This window comes from Triticum aestivum, chromosome 6A (assembly GCF_018294505.1).
Source record: "Triticum aestivum cultivar Chinese Spring chromosome 6A, IWGSC CS RefSeq v2.1, whole genome shotgun sequence".
Taxonomy (NCBI): Eukaryota; Viridiplantae; Streptophyta; class Magnoliopsida; order Poales; family Poaceae; genus Triticum; species Triticum aestivum.
In genome coordinates this window covers 511,546,241-511,563,783 of record NC_057809.1, presented here as the reverse complement: position 1 = coordinate 511,563,783, position 17,543 = coordinate 511,546,241, and the positions used below count along the sequence as shown (strand labels likewise).

Here is a 17,543-nt window from a genome sequence, read left to right as displayed (position 1 = left end):
ACACATGTATTACGATTTCCGGATAACACAATTATAGCATGAATAAAGACAATTATCATGAACAAGGAAATATAATAATAATGCTTTTATTATTGCCTGTAGGGCATATTTCCAACAGCGAGGAGTTGTTATTTGTGTGCAGGTGCTGTTTACGTTGTGTTGCTTGGTTCTCCTACTGGTTCGATAACCTTGGTTTCACATTTGAGGGAAATACCTACCGCCGCTGTGCTACATCATCCCTTCCTCTTTGGGGAAATACCGACGTAGCTTCAAGCGACATCAATCATCTACTGATTACTTCCCAATGCCTTCCCCTAGGCCCAAATCATGGTGAAGTGTCATGTAGTCGACGTTCACATAACACCACTAGAGGAAAGACACACACATCTCATCAAAATATTGAACGGATACCAAATTCACATGATTACTTATAACAAGACTTCTCCCATGTCCTCGGGAACAAATGTAACTACTCACAAAGCATGTTCATGTTCAAGATCAGAGTGATAATAAATATCATTAAGGATCTGAACATATGATCTTCCACCAAATAAACCAACTCGCATCAACTACAAGGATTAATCAACACTACTAGCAACCCATAGGTACCAATCTGAGGTTTTGCGACAAAGCTTAAATACAAGATATAAACTAGGGTTTGAGAGGAAATGGTGCTGATGAAGATGTTGATGAAGATTGACCCTCCCTCGATGAGAGGATCATTGGTGATGATGATGGCTTCGATTTCCCCCTCCCGGAGGGAGGTTTCCCCGGTAGAATAGCTCCGCCGGAGCCCTAGATTGCTTCTGCCCAAGTTTCGCCTCGAGACGGTGGCGCTTCGTCCCGAAAGCTTCTTTCTATTTTTTTTCCTAGGTCAAAACCTTTCATATAGCAGAAGATGGGCACCAAACGATGGCCAGGGGCCCCACAAACCCTGGGGTGTGCCCTGGGGGGGGGAGGGCGCACCCCCTGCTACCTCTTGAGCATGCGTTGGTTTTCCTTTGAAGAGGAAAGGGTGATGCAGCAAAGTAGCATAAGTATTTCCCTCAGTTTTTGAGAACCAAGGTATCAATCCAGTAGGAGATTACACGCAAGTCCCTCGTACCTGCACAAACAAACAAAAACCTCGCAACCAACGTGATAAAGGGGTTGTCAATCCCTTCACGGCCACTTACGAAAGTGAGATATGATAAAGATAATAAGATAAATATTTTTGGTATTTTTATTATATAGATTGGAAAATAAAGATTGCAAAATAAACAATGATAGAAATAGCAAGTGGATAGGAAAATAATATGATGGAAGATAGACCCGGGGGCCATAGGTTTCACTAGTGGCTTCTCTCAAGATAGCAAATTCTACGGTAGGTGAACAAATTACTGTCGAGCAATTGATAGAAAAGCGCATAGTTATGAGAATATCTAGGCATGATCATGTGTATAGGCATCACGTCCACGACAAGTAGACCGAAACAATTCTGCATCTACTACTATTACTCCACACATCGACCACTATCTAAAAGTGCAACTATCCCTGGGTAGTTTTGGTAATTCCTAACAACATATAGCTCATTGAGCTAATGCTATTTCAAGATAAATATTTCAGGAAAGCTCAATGATTGGCATGGCATGGATTAGAAAAGTGGACCCCTCAAAATGCCAAGGACAAAAGGATTGGCTCAAGCTCAAAGCACAAGACTCTACATTTTTCATTTTAGTGATCCAAGATCACATTGAGTCCATAGGAAAAGCCAATACTATCAAGAGGGGGTGAGGTGTTGCTTAATGAGTTTCTTGCTCAAAATGCTTAGTGATATGCTCCAAAGCCCTCAACTACGTTCTCGTATCCACATATGTCCCAAACCAAAAGTCAAACTCGGCCCTACCGAAACTTTCTATCCGGCGCCACCGAGTTCTCTTGACATAGCCACTGCCACAAACCCTAGTCTTTTCGGTCTCACCGATAGGGATCTCGGTCTCACTGATATGGGATTGTAATCTCTCTGTTTCCCTTCGTAAGGTTTCGGTCAAACCGAGATGAGCGATCGGTCCCACCGAGATTGCAATGCAAACTCTTTGTTTCCCTTTCGTAACGTTTCGGTCCAACCGAGATGAGCGAATCGGTTCCACCGAGTTTGCCTGACCAACTCTCTGGTTAGTCTATTACCAAAATCGCTCACCGAGTTTGTGTAATCGGTCTCACCGAGTTTGTGTAATTGGTCTCACCGAGATTAAGTTATGCCTAACCCTAATGACATCGGTCCCACCGAGTTGACATGTCAGTCCCACCAAAAACCCTAACGGTCACATTATGAACCAAATCGGTCCGACCGAGTTTCATGATTCGGTCCCACCGAGTTTGGTAAATTGTGTGTAATGGTTAGATTTTGTGCGGAGGCTATATATACCCCTCCACCCACTCTTCATTCGTGGAGAGAGCCATCAGAACATGCCTACACTTCCAACATACATTTTCTGAGAGAGAACCACCTACACTTGTGTTGAGATCAAGATATTCCATTCCTACCACATAAATCTCGATCTCTAGCATTCCCCAAGTTGCTTTCCACTCGAATCTTCTTTCCACCAAATACAATCCTATGAGAGAGAGTTGAGTGTTGGGGAGACTATCATTTGAAGCACAAGAGCAAGGAGTTCATCATCAACACACTATTTGTTACCTCTTGGAGAGTGGTGTCTCCTAGATTGGCTAGGTGTCATTTGGGAGCCTTCGTCAAGATTGTGGAGTTGAACCAAGGAGTTTGTAAGGGCAAGGAGATCGCCTACTTTGCAAAGATCTACCTGAGTGAGGCAAGTCCTTCGTGGGTGACGGCCATGGTGGGATAGACAAGGTTGCTTCTTCGTGGACCCTTCGTGGGTGGAGCCCACTGTGGACTCGCGCAACCGTTACCCTTCATGGGTTGAAGTCTCTATCAATGTGGATGTACGATAGCACCACCTATCGGAACCACGGATAAAAATCTCTGTGTCGACATTGCGTTTGCTCCCTCAAACTCCTCCCTTTACCTTCATATGCAATTGTTTTACTTTCCGCTACTATACTCTTAGAATTGCATGTGTAGGTTGATTGCTTGACTTGTGCAAAGTTGCTAAAATCTGCCAAGAACTAAAATTGGGAAAAGGCTAGATTTTTATTTGATCAAGTAGTCTAATCACCCCCTCTAGACATACTTTCGATCCTACACTATCCAGCATGCATCTAGAGTAGTAAGTTCATAAGAACAGAGTAACGCATTAGGCAAGATGACATGATGTAGAGGGATAAACTCAAGAAATATGATATAAACCCCATATTTTTATCCTTGATGGCAACAATACAATACGTGCCTTGTTGCCCCTGCTGTCACTGGGAAAGGACACCGCAAGATTGAACCCAAAGCTAAGCACTTATCCCATTGCAAGAAAGATTAATCTAGTAGGCCAAACCAAACTGATAATTCGAAGAGACTTGCAAAGATATTAAATCATGCATAAAAGAATTCAGAGAAGAATCAAATATTGTTCATAGATAATCTTGATCATAAACCCACAATTCATCGGATCTCGACAAACACACCGCAAAAAGAATTACATCGAATAGATCTTCAAGAGAATCGAAGAGAACTTTGTATTGAGATCCAAAGAGAGAGAAGAAGCCATCTAGCTAATAACTATGGACCTGAAGGTCTGTGGTAAACTACTCACACATCATCGGAGAGGCTATGGTGTTGATGTAGAAGCCCTCCGTAATCGATTCCCTCTCCGGCAGAGTGCCGGAAAAGGCCCCAAGATGTGATCTCACAGGTACAGAAGGTTGCGGCGGTGGAAATAGGGTTTTGTGGTGCTCCTGGATGTTTTCAGGGTATATGGGTATATATAGGAGGAAGAAGTAGGTCGGTGGAGCTGCGAGGGGCCCACAAGGGTGGGGGTTGCGCCTACCCCCCTTGGCGCGCCCTCCTACCTCGTGGACTCCTCGCTTCTTTCTTGACGTCCACTCCAAGTCTCCTGGATCACGTTTGTTCCAAAAGTAACTCTCCCGAAGGTTTCATTCCGTTTAATATTCCTTTTCTGCGGAACACTAAAATAGGCAAAAAAACAACAATTTGCATTGGGCCTTTGGTTAGTAGGTTAGTCCCAAAAATAATATAAAAAGGTATATTAAAGCCCATTAAACATCCAAAACAGATAATATAATAGCATGGAACAATCAAAAATTATATATACGTTGGAGACGTATCAAGCATCCCCAAGCTTAATTCCTGCTCGTCCTCGAGTAGGTAAATGATAAAAACAGATTTTTGATGTGGAATGCTACCTAGCATAATTCTTAATGTAATTTTCTTTATTGTGGCGTGTATGTTCAGATCCGAAAGATTGAAGATAAAAATTTAATATTGACATAAAAATAATAATACTTCAAGCATACTAACAAAGCAATCATGTCTTCTCAAAATAACATGGCCAAAGAAAGTTATCCCTACAAAATCATATAGTCTGGCTATGCTCTATCTTCATCACACAAAGTTTTAATCATGCACAAAGCCGATGACAAGCCAAGCAATTGTTTCATACTTTTGATGTTCTCAAACTTTTTCAATCTTCACGCAATATATGAGCGTGAGCCATGGATATAGCACTATAGGTGGAATAGAATGGTGGTTGTGGAGAAGACAAAAAAGAAGAAGATAGTCTCACATCAACTAGGCGTATCAACGGGCTATGGAGATGCCCATCAATAGATATCAATGTGAGTGAGTAGGGATTGCCATGCAACGGATGCTCTAGAGCTATAGGTGTATGAAAGCTCAACAAAAGAAACTAAGTGGGTGTGCATCCAACTTGCTTGCTCATGAAGACCTAGGGCATTTTGAGGAAGCCCATCATTGGAATATACAAGCCAAGTTCTATAATGTAAAATTCCCACTAGTATATGAAAGTGACAACATAGGAGACTCTCCATCATGAAGATCATGGTGCTACTTTGAAGCACAAGTGTGGTAAAAGGATAGTAACATCGTCCCTTCTCTCTTTTTCTCTCATTTTTTTATTTTTTTTATTTGGGCCTTCTCTTTTTTATGGCCTCTTTTTTATTTTCTCTTTTTTTATCCGGAGTCTCACCCCGACTTGTGGGGGGATCATAGTCTCCATCATCCTTTCCTCACTTGGGACAATGCTCTAATAATGATGATCATCACACTTTTATTTACTTACAACTCGATACTAAAACAAAATATGACTCTATGTGAATGCCTCCGGCGGTGTACCGGGATGTGCAATGAATCAAGAGTGACATGTACAAAAGAATTATAAAGGTGGCTTTGCCACAAATACGATATCAACTACATGATCATGCAAAGCAATATGACAATGATGAAATGTGTCATAGCAAACGAAACGGTGGTAAGTTGCATGGCAATATATCTCGGAATGGCTATGGAAATGCCATAATAGGTAGGTATGGTGGCTGTTTTGAGGAAAGTATATGGTGGGTTTATGGTACCGGCGAAAGTTGCGCGGTACTAGAGAGGCTAGCAATGGTGGGAGGGTGAGAGTGCGTACAATCCATGAACTCAACATTAGTCATAAAGAACTCACATACTTATTACAAAAATCTATTAGTTATCAAAATAAAGTACTACGTGCATGCTCCTAGGGGGATAGATTGGTAGGAAAAGACCATCGCTCGTCCCCGACCGCCACCCATAAGGAAGGCAATCAATAAATAAATCATGCTCCGACTTCATCACATAACGGTTCACCATACGTGCATGCTACGGGAATCACAAACTTTAACACAAGTATTTCTCAAATTCACAACTACTCAACTAGCATGACTCTAATATTACCATCTTCATATCTCAAAACAATCATCAAGTATCAAACTTCTCATAGTATTCAATGCACTTTTTATGATAGTTTTTATTATACCCATCTTGGATGCCTATCATATTAGGACTAATTTTATAGCCAAAGCAAATTACCATGCTGTTCTAGAGGACTCTTAAAATGATATAAGTGAAGCATGAGAGATCAATAATTTCTATAAAAAAAACCACCACCGTGCTCTAAAAAGATATAAGTGAAGCACTAGAGCAAAATTGTCTAGCTCAAAAGATATAAGTGAAGCACAAAGAGTATTCTAATAAATTCTGATTCACGTGTGTCTCTCCCAAAAGGTGTGTACAGCAAGTATGATTGTGGTAGACTAAAAATCAAAGACTCAAATCATACAAGACGCTCCAAACAAAACACATATCATGTGGTGAATAAAAATATAGCATCAAGTGAAGTTACCGATGGACGGAGACGAAAGAGGCGATGCCTTCCGGGGCATCCCCAAGCTTAGGCTTTTGGTTGTCCTTGAATTTTACCTTGGGGTGCCTTGGGAATCCTCAAGCTTAGGCTCTTGCCACTCCTTATTCCATAATCCATCAAATCTTTACCCAAAACTTGAAAACTTCACAACACAAAACTCAACAGAAAATCTCATGAGCTCCGTTAGTATAAGAAAACAAACCACCACTTAAAGGTACTGTAATGAAATCATTATTTATTTATATTGGTGTTAAACCTACTGTATTCCATCTTCTCTATGGTTCATACCCCCCCTGATACTAGCCATAGATTCATTAAAATAAGCAAACAATACACGAAAAACAGAATAGTCTGTAGTAATCTGTAGGTTTCGAATACTTCTGTAACCCCAAAAATTCTGAAATAAATTGGTGGACATGAGAAATTTGTCTATTAATCATCTGAAAAAAGAATCAGCCTAATCGCACTCTCCAGTAAAAACTGGCAGTAAATCTCGTGAGCGCTAAAGTTTCTGTTTTTTACAGCAAGATCGCGAAAACTTCCCCCAAGTCTTCCTAAAGGTTCTACTTGGCATAAACACTAATTAAAAACATAAACCACATCTAAACAGAAGCTATATGAATTATTTATTACTAAACAGGAACAAAAAACAAGAAACAAAAATAAAATTGGGTTGCCTCCTAACAAGCGCTATCATTTAACGCCCCTAGCTAGGCATAAAAACAAGGATAGATCTAGGTATTGTCGTCTTTGGTATGCAATCCATAAGTGCCTCTCATAATAGATTCATAAGGTAATTTAATTTTATTCCTAGGAAAGTGTTCCATGCCTTTCCTTAACGGAAATTGAAATCTAATATTTCCTTCTTTCATATCAATAATTGCACCAATCGGTCTAAGGAAAGGTCTACCAAGAATAATAGGACATGTAGGATTGCAATCTATATCAAGAACAATGAAATCTATGGGCACATAATTCCTATTTGCAACAATAAGAACAACATTAATCCTTCCCATAGGTTTCTTAATGGTGGAATCCGCAAGATGCAAATTTAAAGAACAATCATCAAATTCACGGAAACCTAACACATCACACAAAGTTTTTGGAATCGTGGAAACACTAGCACCCAAATCACATAAAGCATAGCATTCATGATCTCTAATTTTAATTTTAATAGTAGGTTCCCACTCATCATAAAGTTTTCTAGGGATAGAAACTTCTAATTCAAGCTTATCTTCATAGGATTGCATTAAGGCATCAACGATATGTTTGGCAAAAGCTTTATTTTGATCATAAGCATGAGGAGAATTTAGCACTGATTGCAACAAGGAAATACAATCTATCAAAGAGCAATTATCATAATTAAATTCCTTGAAATCCAAAATAGTGGGTTCATTGCTATGTAAAGTTTTGACCTCTTCAATCCCACTTTTACCAATTTTTGCATCAAGATCTAAAAACTCCGAATCATTGGGACGCCTTTTAACTAAAGTTGACTCAACTCCAGTCCCATCATTATAAAAATCCACATTGCAAAACAAAGATTTAATAGGAGACACATCGATCACTTTTAGATCTTCATCCTTATTATCATCTAACTCTTCTGATTTGGCGGCCATCTTATTAACTAAGGTCGCCTGCTTATCCGAAATTTGGGCTATTAATTTTTCAAGATGAGCAAACTGAGATTTCAAACCATAAAATTACTTAGACATATCATCAAGCTCTTTATTCACGTATTCCATAAAACCTTTTTGCTCTTTAAGCTCATTTCTGAAGAAATTATTATGCTCAAATTGCAAGGACATAAAACTGTTTTCGATTTCTTCCAACCTTCTATGGTGAATATCAATACTTTTTGGAAGAGACATCGTGACAACCAATCCAACACACAAGCACACAAGAAGCAAGCAAAAAGAGACGAATGGAAAAGAGGGCAAATAAAACGGCAAGGGTGAAGTGGGGCAGAGGAAAACGAGAGGCAAATGGAAAATAATGTAATGCGAGGGATAAGAGTTTGTGATGGATACTTGATATGTCTTGACTTGTGCGTAGATCTCCCCGGCAACGGCGCCAGAAATCGCACGTTGGCAGGAGATCAAATCTTGACTTGACTTGGTGCAACCTCCCCGGCAACGGTGCCAGAAATCCTTCTTGCTACCTCTTGAGCATGCATTGGTTTTCCCTTGAAGAGGAAATGGTGATGCAGCAAAGTAGCGTAAGTATTTCCTTCAGTTTTTGAGAACCAAGGTATCAATCCAGTAGGAGATTACACGCAAGTCCCTCGTACCTGCACAAACAAACAAGAACCTCGCAACCAACGCGATAAAAGGGTTGTGAATCCCTTCACGGTCACTTACGAAAGTGAGATCTGATAAAGATAATAAGATAAATATTTTTGGTAATTTTATTATATAGATTGGAAAATAAAGATTGCAAAATAAACAATAATAGAAATAGCAAGTGGATAGGAAAATAATATGATGGAAGATAGACCCGAGGGCCATAGGTTTCACTAGTGGCTTCTTTCAAGATAGCAAATTCTATGGTGGGTGAACAAATTACTGTCAAGCAATTGATAGAAAAGTGCATAATTATGAGAATATCTAGGCATGATCATGTATATAGGCATCACGTCCGCGACAAGTAGACCGAAACGATTCTGCATCTAATACTATTACTCCACACATCGACCGCTATCCAGCATGCATCTAGAGTATTAAGTTCATAAGAACAGAGTAACGCATTAGGCAAGATGACATGATGTAGAGGGATAAACTCAAGCAATATGATATAAACCCCATCTTTTTATCCTCGATGGAAACAATACAATACGTGCCTTGCTGCCCCTGCTGTCACTGTGAAAGGACACCGCAAGATTGAACCCAAAGCTAAGCACTTCTCCCCATTGCAAGAAAGATCAATCTAGTAGGCCAAACCAAACTGATAATTTGAAGAGACTTGCAAAGATATTAAATCATGCATAAAAGAATTCAGAGAAGAATCAAATATTGTTCATAGATAATCTTGATCATAAACCCACAATTCATCGGATCTCGACAAACACACCGCAAAAAGAATTACATCGAATAGATCTTCAAGAGAATCAAGGACAACTTTGTATTGAGATCCAAAGAGAGAGAAGAAGCCATCTAGCTAATAACTATGGACCTGAAGGTCTGTGGTAAACTACTCACACATCATCGAAGAGGCTATGGTGTTGATGTAGAAGCCCTCCGTGATCGATTCCCTCTCCGGCGGAGCGTCGGAAAAGTCCCCAAGATGGGATCTCACGGGTACATAAGGTTGCGGCGGTGGAAATAGGGTTTCGTGGTGCTCCTGGATGTTTTCAGGGTATATGGGTATATATAGGAGGAAGAAGTAGGTCGGTGGAGCTGCGAGGGGCCCACGAGGATGGGGGCGCGCCCTCCTGCCTCGTGGCCTCCTTGGTTCTTTCTTGACGTCCACTCCAAGTCTACTGGATCACGTTTGTTCCAAAAATAACTCTCCCGAAGGTTTCATTCCGTTTGGATTCCGTTTGATATTCTTTTTTTGCGAAACACTGAAATAGGCAAAAAAAACAACAATTTGCACTTTGCCTTTGGTTAGTAGGTTAGTCTTAAAAATAATATAAAAAGTATATTAAAGCCCATTAAACATCTAAAACAGATAATATAATAGCATGGAACAATCAAAAATTATAGATACGTTGGAGACATATCACCCCCCAGGCTTGTGGCCACCTGTTGGGTCCCCTTCTGTAGTTTCTTCATCCAATATTTTTTATATATTTCAAAATAATTCTCTGTAAAGTTGCAGGACATTTGGAGTTGTGCAAAATAGGTATCTCACATTTGCTCCTTTCCGGTCCAGAATTCCAGTTGTCGGCATTCTCCCCTCTTTATTTAAATCTTACAAAATAAGAGAGAAAAGGCATAACTAGTGTACCATAATGTGAAATAACAATCCATAATGCAATAAATATCAACATAAAAGTATGATGCAAAATGGACGTATCAGGTGTCTGTAAGTAGCGGTTTTCCTTCCAAAATCGGTCTAGCCACCTACAGTTTTAGGGCCTATACAGACAACCAAACAAACAATACGTCGTAAATAGTGTCTGTAGTCATACGTGGCCATGGGCAGCCCGGACCGGACGGCCCCACCTGACGCGGCTCGAAAAAGCTCGATCCAACTTTGCCCAGGGGTTGGGCCTGAGCCTGGATTTTGAGCCCGATGGCCAGGCCGGCCCAGGCCCGGGCCCGTCGTTTTTGCAGTTTAAGGAAGAGGCCCAACTCGAGACCCGACAGGTTTTTTGCAAGATGGGTTGGGCTTGGGCCTGATTTTTAGGACCGATAGCCAGGCTGGGCTGGGTCGGGCTCGAGCCTAGGTTTTCTACTTCAGGCTTTGATAGGCCCGGCCCGAAGCCCGGCCCGGCCTGACGTATTGCTAGGTATATCTGTAGTACAGACTATATGAAAATTCTAAACCTACGGACAAATTATGGGCTGCAGTTTACGGACTGCCTCTCCTAACCAATCTCGCCCCCTGATTTGAGTGGTGGGGCCAGCCATCATAATTTCCCAATCCTTTAATCCCACATCAGTCAGTAGCTCATCTTCCGTAAAATCTGTGCGTATGTGTAGCAAAGCTTCAGACTATACCTGGAGTTCTGGACATCCGGCACATGCCCTCATACCTGCTCGCCGGCATGCCTACAAACAATATTTTAAACGGTACTGTTATCTGCGGAAAGGGGTGACAAACTAACATTTATTCATGGCAAGTTTACATGGTGGGAGATGGCAAAATCTTCCTTTTTGCAGCAATTTTTTTTCCATTTCAGAAATTGTGATCTTCCCATAGTGTAAATTGCCAGCCAAAACGTTTGCAATTGCCACCCTTCCGAGCTAACGTTTCGCAAGATAAAAAGGTTATTTTTTAAATCTCGCGCAATCAGTCAAGATGAGGTTAAAGGAAATGAGTTTTGGTCGCTACCACACCCGATAGGTGGATCGTACGGTCCACTTGAGATGGACGGTTGGGCAACGCAAGGAGCACATACTCGTAAAGTCGTAATTGTAAGGGCATTTCTAACGGGCCATTTCAAATTGGACAAATTAAACGTTCGCGGATGCGGCCGCGGACCCTTTTAGGGTTCACGAACAAATGTAAAATGGGTTTGGAGCACTCCAAATGCCCCTCCACATCCTTTCTAACTCCTTCTTGTCTTTGGACAAAGTGAGATCTTTTTGTGTATTTGGCTCAAAGATGGTCTTGACAAAAGTCATCCATGGAGGATATATACCCTCAATCTAATAGTAGTCCATGTTATAGTCATGACCATTCATGATATAGTTGCACAGAGGAGCGTGTACTGCGGTCAACCTAGCAAATAATGGAGACTGCTGCAACAAGTTGATGTCATTGTGTGACCCAAATGATGGTAGGCTTTTTAACATGACCTTGATATTGCCCTTCCTTAATATATATATTGGTAGTTCTTCCATTTCATGTGCATGCAATCAAGGGATCCGAGCATACCTGGACACCCTCTTGCTTCTGAGAGTGCTCGAGCCGTTCGATGTCTGCGGTAGTTGGGTCTCTCAAGTACTGCAGTCCAAACACCTTGACCACCGCGGCAACAAACCTGACCATGGCATGTCCCCATGTGCTTTCAGACATCCAGAAAAGTATCCTCAATGTGGTCGTGCACTTCTGATAACCAGAGAAGCCAATGGTTCCAATGGTGTCCTTCTTCACGATGAAGTAGTGATCAAAAGCTCAAACACCATCATAGAGGCGGTCGAAAACATTTTGCCGCATCTGAAAATGCTAGCAAAAATAGTCTGCGAATAGGGCATTGGGAATAAAGTAGCCGTCCATCAACATCAAATGCCCATGTGACCTATTTTGATTCAACACTCGGTGTCCCTTAATTGATCCCTTGAAATTGAGAACATGATCCTTCGATGCTTCGTGTTTGCAAGGACCGCCCTCATCATCGTCGTTTCATGCTCATATTCATCCTCATCCGACGAGGACAAATCAATGAAGTTGTCGTAGAAGTACTACATGTCTGAATCCATCATGTTCCCTTCAAAGTATAAGGAAACAATTGGCAACAGGTTGGTTATGGCATTATATCAAACACTTTTCTGGAGTGGTGTCCACCATGAATGACATCTGCAGGGGCGGACGATACTTGGGCGAGGAAGACGCCGGGAGCAACGACGATAGACTCCAAGGTAGGCGTAAGGATGCAACGGGAAGGGTATGGGCAGGGTAGAGCAGTACCATACCCATACCCGTATAGTCAGTGGGTACAAAATTCTACTCATACCCGTACCTATGGGTATGAAACTTTACTCATACCCATACCCGACGGATACCCGTAACCATTGGGCACCTAGCGGCTAGAACAAATAGTACACATGTTGTTCATAATTTTACGCTCATTGATAGCACATTTGGCAAAAAAAAATCAATTATCTCAGCTCAATAACAGGTAAATGAGTAAATGCCAAACCAAGCGAAAATCTCGTTCCAGACTCTAACCGAGAATCGACATTGGAAAAGGAGGTGGGCCACGGACTCTTGAACTTGCTTGCAGAGGGGGCAAAGGTCGCAATTTGGCCATCCCCGCCGAGCCAGGTGATCCGCTGTCCAGACTTGGTTTTGAAGAATTAACCAGGCAAAGAATTTGCACTTGGGGGAGCCCACCTCTTCCAGATCATACAAGTGTTGGTGATGAAGATGAGCCCCGCAAATTGCGCCAAATAAGTCCATTAATTATTATTTTTACATCGAATGAGTCCATGAATTAGACTATACTGCAACCCATAAAACAAAACTCTGCGATACAGTTCAGTGCCTGCGGAATAAACAAGGTGAATCGATGGGCTCATGGTCCAAGGAACGGCACGACGGTCATCATCGCGGCAGGATCTACACCGATATCTGTTGCACAGGCAGAGACAGCGGGCTTGGGTACCATGGAGCAGCAGCGGTGTGGCTGTCTCTCCTGTGGCGTATGGTGACTAGCGTAGTGCTTTCTCTGTACCTGTTGATCTTTCCAGTCTGAATTTTCCAGTCAGTTTAGGATTTTTGTTTTGCAACATCGTGGCTCGTGGGTGATGCATGTCTTTCATATTGGATTCCAAGCTCTTTTTTACATTGATGACATATATGACCTACAGTGTTCAAGCAGTTGTATTTTTGGTTGAATTTCAAATGAAAAGACTTGAATTACAGTTTCAGTTCTTTTTTTTTTACTTAGCTTGTCAATCAGTTAACTATCCAAGTTCAGCCCAATGAATGCCATGTGTTGTCATGAATGAAAGAGTCCAAGTTTACCGCAGCCTCATTTGACTGAACCTGAACTGAATTTTGGTTGAGTGTCAAACAGACACTACTTATTTGTTTTTGGCAAGGCAGATTCAGCGCAGCCTCGTTTGAAAAACAGATATACACACGAGGCAGAATATATCTTCGTTCTTGAATGATATATATATACCTTCATACACACTGTCTGATCACCAGGGCCTTCTGTTGTTGTCACTTGTCAGCAGCATCATGGGTGCCGGAGGCAGGATGACGGAGAAGGAGCGGGAGAAGCAGGAGCTGCTCGGCCGCGCCGGCGCCGGTGAGATCTCCCAGCGCGCGCCGACAGACAAGCCGCCGTTCACGCTGGCCCAGATCAGGCAATCCCGCCTCACTGCTTCCAGCGCTCGGTGATCAAGTCCTTCTCCTATGTGGTCTACGACCTCGCCATGATCGCCAGGCCTGATGATCGCGTCCCTCCTGTACGCCGCGCTGGTCTGGATCCCGGCACTCCCGACCATTCAACAGCTGGGCGCCTGGCCGCTCTACTGGGCCACGCAGGGCTGCGTCATGACCGGCGTCTGGGTGCTCGCCCACGAGTGCGGCCACCACGCCTTCTCCGACTACCTGCTGCTCGACAACATCGTCGGCCTGGTGCTCCACTCATGGCTCCTCGTCCCCTACTTCTCGTGGAAGTACAGCCACCGCCGCCACCACGCCAACACCGGCTCGCTGGAGCACGACGAGGTGTACGTCCCGAAGAAGAAGGAGGCGCTGCCGTGGTACACCCCCTACATCTACAACAACCCCGTGGGGCGTCTGGGGTACATCGCCGTGCAGCTCACCCTCGGGTGGCCGATGTACCTGGCGCTCAACACCTCCGGCCGCCCGTACCCGCGCTTCGTCTGCCACTACGACCCCTACGGCCCGATGTACAGCGAGCTGGAGCGCGCGCAGGTTTTCATCTCGGACGCCGGCGTGCTGGCCGTCTCCTTGGCCCTGCTGAAGCTCGCGTCGGCCTTCGGGTTCTGGTGGGTGGTGCGGCTCTACGGGGTGCCGCTGCTGATCGTGAACGCGTGGCTGGTCGTGATCACCTACCTGGCTCACACCCACCCGGCGCTGCCGCACTACGACTCGACGGAGTGGGACTGGCTGCGCGGGGCGCTCGCCACCATGGACCGCGACCTGGGCGTCCTCAACCGCGTGTTCCACAACACCACGGACACGCACGTCGCGCACCACCTCTTCTCCAGCATACCGCACTACCACGCCATGGAGGCCACCAAGGCGATCAAGCCCGTCCTCGGCGAGTACTACCAGTTCGAATCGAACCCCCTCGCCAGGGCCACATGGCGCTCGGCCAAGGAGTGCATCTACGTCCAGCCCGAGGATCGCAAGGGAGTCTTCTGGTACAGCAACAAGTTCTAGCCGCCATGATCCCACCAAGTAATCCCATCCATCTACCTACATGTATGATTACCTGTTGGGAGTGCCTTAGGCTCAGTCGACTGAGAAATAACTACTCTACTGTATTTACTCAATCGTCTGACGTCATCGTAGTTCTGTCGCCCGTGTTGTCGCTACCACCTACGTGAGATGTCGTCGGTTGTTTTTTCACCTCGTGCTGGCTTCTTCTTCGGTTGTTGTTTGGGCTGGGTAGGGCTTGTTTCGTAGCCATTTGCCATGAAAAAACTTGTAGTATCTTCATGTGTCCCCGTGATGATGTACAATAATACTTACCCTAGGCTGCTTTACCTTGTGTGGTTGTATTCTCTTTCGAAAATGATAAGTACCTGACGTCAGGTACGAGCACATGGCGAATCGAATGTTTTCGATGGCAATTCTAGTGACGCAAGGATAACAAGTTAGTTGACACACACTGCAATTTTCTATTTCTATTAAAAATAAACTGAAGAATGAAGTTGGCATACTTGCTAACTAAAGTTGTCATCCTCGCGTCACTAAACTTGCCATCGAAAATGTTCGATTTGCCATGTGCGCGTTAGCGCGTACCTGACCTTCGAGCGCTATCAGATTCCTTCTCTTTTTGGAACGAGATATCCGGTGAACTTTACTTTTTCTATCAGGGTACAGAACGATTTATTTTTCTTGCGTATCCAAGCACAAGAAGGGTGAGGCTGATCCTCGATCAAATTTTTATTGCAAGCAATGATTCTGTTCCTAGTAGGTGCATTCTCGAAATTATTAAGTGTGCATGTACGCATATGAGGCAAAAATACTGATGTCAGTAAAAGATTTCATCTAAATTCGAGATTCAAGATGGTTTATGGCCTAATCATCGATCTGATTCAAAATCCGTTGTCATCATAAAATTCATCACGATGAGATTTTCGATACTAGTTCTCACGTTGATATGTTCCGACGGCTTTTTTTTCAAGTCAAAAGTTACCAAAATTGTAATACGTTTTTGCTTCGACACCAGACATCCTCGCCGTAGTTTTCATTTTGAGAAGATTAGAGTATCTCCAAGTCATGTCATAAATCAGGCACATTAAACTGACGCGTTCACGGACCCGAATACGGAAGTCGCCATCCAACCCTATATCTCAAATGTCTGCCTCTAATAACTTAAAAAAAAACTAGCAATGGCCTTTCACCAAACAGCGGCGGCCTTCAGCCATCCAACTCAGACGGAGAGGAGAGAGGGGTTGTGGCGTGGGGTGCATGGTGGCTTTTGGTTGGTCATGCGGACATCCGGACTCTCGCAAACGTCCCACAATTTTGCTTTTGGTTTGCGAAAATTCAGATGCGCGGAGGTGTCTTCGGACATATGTCGCATCACGTTGGATGGTAAAAAATGGTTTAGACATTTGCAAGCATCGTATCTTTTTAGAAAGAAGATCTTTTGTCTCATGGTAGTCTACTCTAGTCCCTTTATGAAATTTTTGTTATTGGGTCCTTCTCCTTGTTGCTTGATTCACATGGCACCATCAAATGATACAAGTCTTGAATAAGAATCTACAACGCACGAGAACGTCCTTGTTGATGATTCTTTACAGTGACTGCATCCAGCTCAAATAATGCGATATCTCACACCGAGTTCAAAGATACTTAACCCTTCCTCCTCTTACTAATATTACAAAATGTTTGTGTATATCCAACACCTGGTATAAGCAGTAATATCAAATCCAGAAGTGAATCGTACTAATTTCTTTTACGTAAGGCAGAGTTGAGTTTTGGGGGGTTTTGGTGGAAAAGTCGACAGAGAATGATCAACACATCCTTGTTTAAATAGGTCCACTAGACCTTAGCTACTTAATTTACACGTGGGCGTGTCTGCCGACGTATGTAGAGTTGGCTTTTTTGGGTTTCTAGTGGGAAAGTCGACAGAGAAGGATCAACATATCCTTGTTTAAATAGGTTCACTAGACCTTAGCTACTTAATTTACACGCAGACGTGTCTGCCAAGGTACGTGCATCGCATTGAATGGTAAAAAATGGTTCAGACATTTGCGAGCGATTTGGGGTACGCCATTGGAGATGGAGGCCCTTACAACTACAATAGGCCTGCTGCAAATGCAAAGCCTTTGATGTCTAACCCTGAACAACAACAGAACCAAGGACCAGGCTTCTTTGCTAAATGGGTAACTAGTTTGCCAGTCACATTGACGTCCATCTTGCGAGAAATTTTCTTAAAAAGAATCAGATAAGAAAATCAGTGAATGATAAGAGATCCTCCGAAAAATGGCAAAGGATGGAGCAGACGAAATCCAGAATTGAAGGGGTTGGACAAGGTGCGTTTGTTAAAGGCAGCCCAGCTTGTTTCTTTACACATATTTTTTTTGTGGGAAAGCATGTATCTTTAGTGATCTAAACGCTTTTATATTTCTTTACAGAGGGAGTAATAGTTACATCGCTCACGAGATTACACAAAGATTACACACA

At 43.1% G+C, this 17,543-nt stretch overlaps 1 pseudogene; it reads left to right on the top strand.

Annotated features, from left to right (window-relative positions):
- The first annotated feature begins 13,889 nt into the window (after nucleotides 1-13,889).
- Nucleotides 13,890-15,255, top strand: LOC123130861 (fatty acid desaturase DES2-like; annotated as a pseudogene).
- Nucleotides 15,256-17,543: the final 2,288 nt, after the last annotated feature.